The sequence below is a fragment of the Anticarsia gemmatalis genome, chromosome 12, assembly GCF_050436995.1.
Source record: "Anticarsia gemmatalis isolate Benzon Research Colony breed Stoneville strain chromosome 12, ilAntGemm2 primary, whole genome shotgun sequence".
NCBI classification, from domain to species: Eukaryota; Metazoa; Arthropoda; class Insecta; order Lepidoptera; family Erebidae; genus Anticarsia; species Anticarsia gemmatalis.
Window position 1 is genome coordinate 1,449,339 of NC_134756.1, and position 6,000 is coordinate 1,455,338.

A 6,000-nucleotide genomic window follows, 5' to 3' on the forward strand; every position below is an offset into this window, starting at 1 on the left:
CAGACAACCGCGTCGTTTTCTAATCTTTTGACATTGATTCAGAGTCACTGGCTAGCTACATTATATCATTGCACTTGATAACCTATAGTGCATACAGTTGAACTATTACAAACATATTAGATTCCATGTTCGTATCCGCGTCAGCTGGGAAATTGAAAACTATTGGGAATTCTCAGAGATGATACTTATCACGTGTGTTGAAGGCACGTGCATAACCATCGTGACGTGATTTTCAATCGAGAATGTATGAAAATCTAATCAGCGCCTCTGACGGGCGTCGTTGTAGAAACTTTTTTGGCAGTACTCAGTGTTTTTAAGTTCCATGATGAAAAACCTAAACGAAAATTCATATTCCGTTATTTGGTTATGAGCCAAAATTGTCCAAGCCCAAGGAGAAAATATTAAAAGTAAACTGTCTCAAGGTTTAACCCTAATGTTGGAAGGAAACTGTTGCCCAGCAGTGGATGTGTCCGCTGCTGGGCAACAGTTTCTTTAATAGGTTAAATTCTTAAGTTTATTTTAATTAAATATTAGAAAGCTAAGTTTTATTGTCATCTTGATTATGAATTATTGTAAAAACTCGACAATGATATGAAGAAGGCTAAGGCAGTGTCTGACATACTCCCACGTTCCGCCATTACCAATACAAGTCCAATGTAATAGGGGACGAATCTACTGCAATACCACTTTACCAAACTCTAAGTTACTATTAAAAACATTGTAATAAAAAAGGACCCCGGAATCGAACTCGAGGCCCCATCATAAGCGCCCATAGCCAGTTGCGCTCACCGGTCGGTAATTTGTGGGTTAAGCAACCCTTTGCGCGGTTATCTATGTAAGATGGGTGAGCGCATAGTGGTATTAAGTCGGTCTCGGTTGTTGTCTACTAAGATAACAGTCATTAAGCCATGTCAAAGGCCTTTCGGGCGGCTTGAACAACTTTGACACTAGGTCAACCTAGTATCAAAGTTGTTCAGGCCGCCTGCCATGGCCAAGCCGACCACTGACCATTAGTACGACGAATAACAATTATAAGCAGTAGGATACACCACCGACCGAGCTAGGGGGACAGTACCAAAAAACTTATTAGTATTTACAATCGTCTCTATCCCGAAAACAATAGGTATTTTACCCAAATTGTTGCTGATAAGATGGGATATAAATGCTCGCGTCTCAATCATAACATAATCAGTTACCAAAGTTTTTTACAACAGTTTCTATTAAGAATCATAATGTTCGTGTTTATTGTTTGTGCTTCCCTGATATCTCATTCAATAGGTATGTATGTAATCTTTAAAAAAATAGTCTCCATCCCTTTTGTTCCGTGTGGGAATCGAACCCACGACCTTCCGGCGCTATGGTAGCGGCGTGGTGACCTTGACCACTGCGCCACGGGGGCAGTTGAAATCTAATCGTAAGGTTCATAGTGTAAGTACAGGGTCAAAGGCTTATTAAATATGTAAACGAATCCACCTTATTGTTCTCAATATTTTATAATAAAATGAACAAATATTCGCTGATTGTCGTGTGTTTTTTACCACGAACTAATTGCGAATTTCATTCAGGTAAAGGACCATCCAATGGATGCTTCCAAAGATGTCGCCTAAGATCTGCTGGCGTGACAACTTAGATGCCTTTGATAGAGATCAGACATGCAAAATAAGGACAACAGTGGGAGAGTAAAAGCTACACACACATGTTGTCTTCTTAATGCCAGCAGTCTTTAAATCATCGACATGATTCTTTAGAAATGAAAAACTATCTATTTTTTTTATGATGTTTAACCACGGGTCTGAATTCAGAAAGACTCCTGCATTTATATTATTGTCAAAAATGTACTTACAACGGTATTTTCAAAAGCTTATTTGAATTGTTTTTGATAGAATTTTAGCCGAGTGGTTTAATTTGGTACCCAACACGCAAGTGGTTACGGGTTCGAACCCGAGGCAATACACCAATTACTTTTCGATATGTGTGTATTAGAAATAATGATCACTTGTTACAACGGTGAAGGAAAACATCGTGCAGCAACCTTGCAACATAAGTGCTTGTTCACGTTGGAACGCGCGGGCGCGGTGGCGGTCGCGGGCGCGGAGACGTGGCGATTTGTGTTCACGTTGGCCGCCAGGCGTTTGTTTCTAGCGACAAGCTCAAACTGGCTCAAACTGGCTGAACTTACTTGACGTCGCGAGTGAATCGCGCCCGCCACCGCTAGTTCGACGTGAACAAGCACTTAGAGCCATTAATGGGTTAAAATGAAATCAATACGACCAAATATTTTTTGTTTTCTACAAAACTAATAATACTTCTCTATTTCAGCTTTTCCAGTATCGGAAAAGACTTCTGCCCCATACATTGTGAATGGCACAGAGGCTGGTAAAGGCAGCCACCCTTATATGGTGAACCTGTCCAGTGGTAGGATGTTCAGGGCCTACGTCTGCGGAGGCTCCCTCATCACGCAAAGAACTATTCTCACCGCAGCTCATTGTGTTGATGCCGTCTTCTATCATGGAGAATTAGCAGAGTAAGTAAATATTTGCCTGATTTGTAATTTTATTCGGTTATGGAATAATAGAATGGAATTATAGGGTTATGCCACTTAACTCCAAATCCATTGTTCTCAAAACTTTAACATCCCATACATTATTTCCACTTTGACTCCAAAGCAATAACAGAAATTAATTTACAGCTAGAAATATTTCCCTACATCAATTCCACTTAACTCCAAAAGAGTTTTTGTAGAGTCAGCAGCAAAAATTATATCTTGACGATATTTTAGTGTAAGCCCATATACCAAACGTCCTGGCAATTTTTCACAAAACAGTAATTTCGATTTAAGTTATTATAATTAGGTTAGTCAGTTCATCGTCCTCAAAAACAAACACCGTAGGATCAAAAGTACTATCCTGGTGAAAAGATTGAAAGTCAAGGACAGGTTTAAGCTGTTATATTAGAATGAAGTTCTAAATAAAAATTAAATTTCTTACTTAGCTAAGTTAATATAAAATAGTGCAGGTTTTAATGTATAAGATATAAGATTTTTAACATAATATATATTCTTATATTAAATGTATTATCACAACTTCTAATCAGAATTTTTTACGTAGCTAAAGTAATATAAATCACGGGTTTTTATATTTCATATGTTTTTAAGTTATTCATGATCTCAATCAAATTCGAATTACCCGTTTATCGATCACTAATCAGCCCCTGATAGTTATTTAAAAATATATTTCATGTACAGAATTGACCTCTCTACAGATTTATTATAAGTATAGATGGTCACGTCGTCTTGTCGGCTTTAAAATCTATGCTTTCAATAACTAAAGATGCGCTGCCGCCAAGAGATTTTTTGATTGCCAACTTAACAGTAGCCTGTGAATCAACAAAATATATTATTATGTATCACTATCTCGGAATTCGAGCCAGCGCTGATAGTCCCCCTTGAAGTAGGGCAAATTCATTTTAGGCAGACGAACGAAGTCGTGTTTGCAGCCAGATCGTCCATCGTCGTGGGAGACAGCATTCGCGAGCGCCGGCAAGGAAGAACGCACGGTGGCGAGGAATGCCCTCGCGCGCCCCACCTGCATCCATGTCGTCCGTATTATGGCTAAATATTTTAACTGCTGACTCTACTTCTGCTGATTTCTTGGAGTTAAAGTGGAATGAATTATATTTAAATAAAATATTTATTAAAACTGTTTTGGAGTTAAAGTGGAACATTTTTTTGGAGTTAAGTGGAATAACCCGAATTATAATATGCGTGTTAATACCACGTAACAGCGAATTAATTTCCATCTTACTATTTAAAACAATTTACCCAACTCTATTTCTAATATCTTCTCAAGTAAAGTATTGAGGAAAAATAACAAAAGTCTTGTTGTAAATTAAAATATTTAGAAAACAATTAATTTTAATCGGTAGCTAGGAGCTTGGTAACTTACTTGGTATATCCCAATCGGCTCCTATTACATGGTAATAACATTGTAAATGGCGAAATGCATTTTCATACATTTCCGCCAACTCATTATAAAAAAAATTGTTGCCTTCCAGGTCACTGCGCGCAACATTAGGCTCTAACCACAGGGCTAAGGAGGGCACAGAATACCCCATACTTCGTAACGTGACACACCCTAACTACGTGACGACGACTAACAAGAACGACATCAGTCTACTGATTACCACTATAGACGTGGTTCTGACTGACCGGATTAAAACTATTAGCTTGTGTTATGAACATATAGACGGTGGTGTGGATGCAAGAGTCGCTGGCTGGGGTCTTACAGAGGTTAGTAATTAATTAATTTTTAAACGCCGGGAGGGGGCGCCCTCGAAAGACATACACAGATCACATCGGCGAAGTCTTGAAAAAAGGTCAGGTGCGTAGTACTCGTAACCGGCGGTCCTGTATGACATGATGTATGGTAAAAGAAACTAAGAAAGGAAGTTTGTTTGGATAGTACCCATTTGGTACTATATTAAGATTCTCTACGATTGGAGCCATCGAGTATCGAGAGTTTGACATTTAAAATGTAGTGCCAAAATAGTTTCTATGATGCTCCGATAAAGGCGCTAAACCGAATTTCATACATTTTTTTTTGATAGCTAGCTGGTTGTCGGTAGTCGATAGTGGTTGAAAATCGTGGTACTGATCAGTGATTTTAGCATGATTGAGTAACACACATCTGTCTTAACTACCGAACATCTACACAGCTTATTAAAATGTTAATTTTGATGTTAGCCGTATGGAGACTTTGCCGCTCTTCTAATGGAGATGAACGTCACCACGATAGACACTGAAGCATGCGCGAAGGGCGTGGCAGCGGCTAAACTTAAAGAAGGAAGGTCTTACCCCTTTGAAGGACACCTGGAGCTCTGTACTTACCACTCTCCTGGACGTGGCACCTGCTCGGTGAGCTTTAATAAATTTGTTTTTTATCACAACAGTTTTGAAATAGTAAATCTTATAGCGTCGATAAAAAGTTAAAGTGTGATCTTTCCGATTCCTATTCAATAATATATTTAACTATCTGACCGGGCAAACGTTGTTTTGCCATGTAAATAAAAAAAAAATATTGTCACTTAAGGGTATGAAAAATAGATGTTGGCCGATTCTCAGATCTACTCAATATGCTCACAAAATTTCATGAGAATCGGTCAAGCCGTTTCGGAGGAGTATCGCAACGAAAACTGTGACGCGAGAATTTTATATTTTATATTTTTTTTTTGTGAATCTAAACCACCACTTGACCACACACAAAAAAATCATCAAAATCGGTCCAGTCGTTCAAGAGAAGTTCAGTGACATACACACTTACAGAAGAATAATATATATATATAAAGACTAGTTTTTCGAAACTGTAATGGAGTGACACTTCTTCTTGTTTATTTGGGAGAAATTAGAACATTATAGAAATATGTCCGCAGTATTAGCTAAGCCTTTCTTCCAACTATGTTGAAGCCGGCTTCCAGTATAACCGAAAAATATATGTACACTAACGTTTATTTTTATTCTCAGGGTGACTCTGGAAGTCCATTGAAGCGCGTTGACAACGGACAGCAGATCGGAGTGGTGTCGTGGGGCTTCCCTTGCGCACGCGGCGCTCCCGACATGTACGCGCGTATCTCTGCCTTCAAAGACTTCCTTCAGGAGAATATCGTTTACCCACAAGTGAAGGCAACCAGTGCACTCACTACGGAGACCACGGTAGCCAAGGAGACCAGAGAGCCCACTGTGAATGCGGAGACCAAGGAACCTTCTGGAACCACGGTGACCAGGGATCACACGGAGACCGCAGAGACCATGAAGCCCACGGAAACTACGGAGACCACGGTAGCGAAGGAGACCAGTGAGCCCTATGCGAACGCGGAGACCAAGGAACCTTCTGGAACCACGGTGACCAGGGATCAAACGGAGACCGCAGAGACCATGAAGCCCACGGAAACCACGGAGACCACTGTAGCCATGGAGACCAGTGAGCCCACTGCAAACGCGGAGAC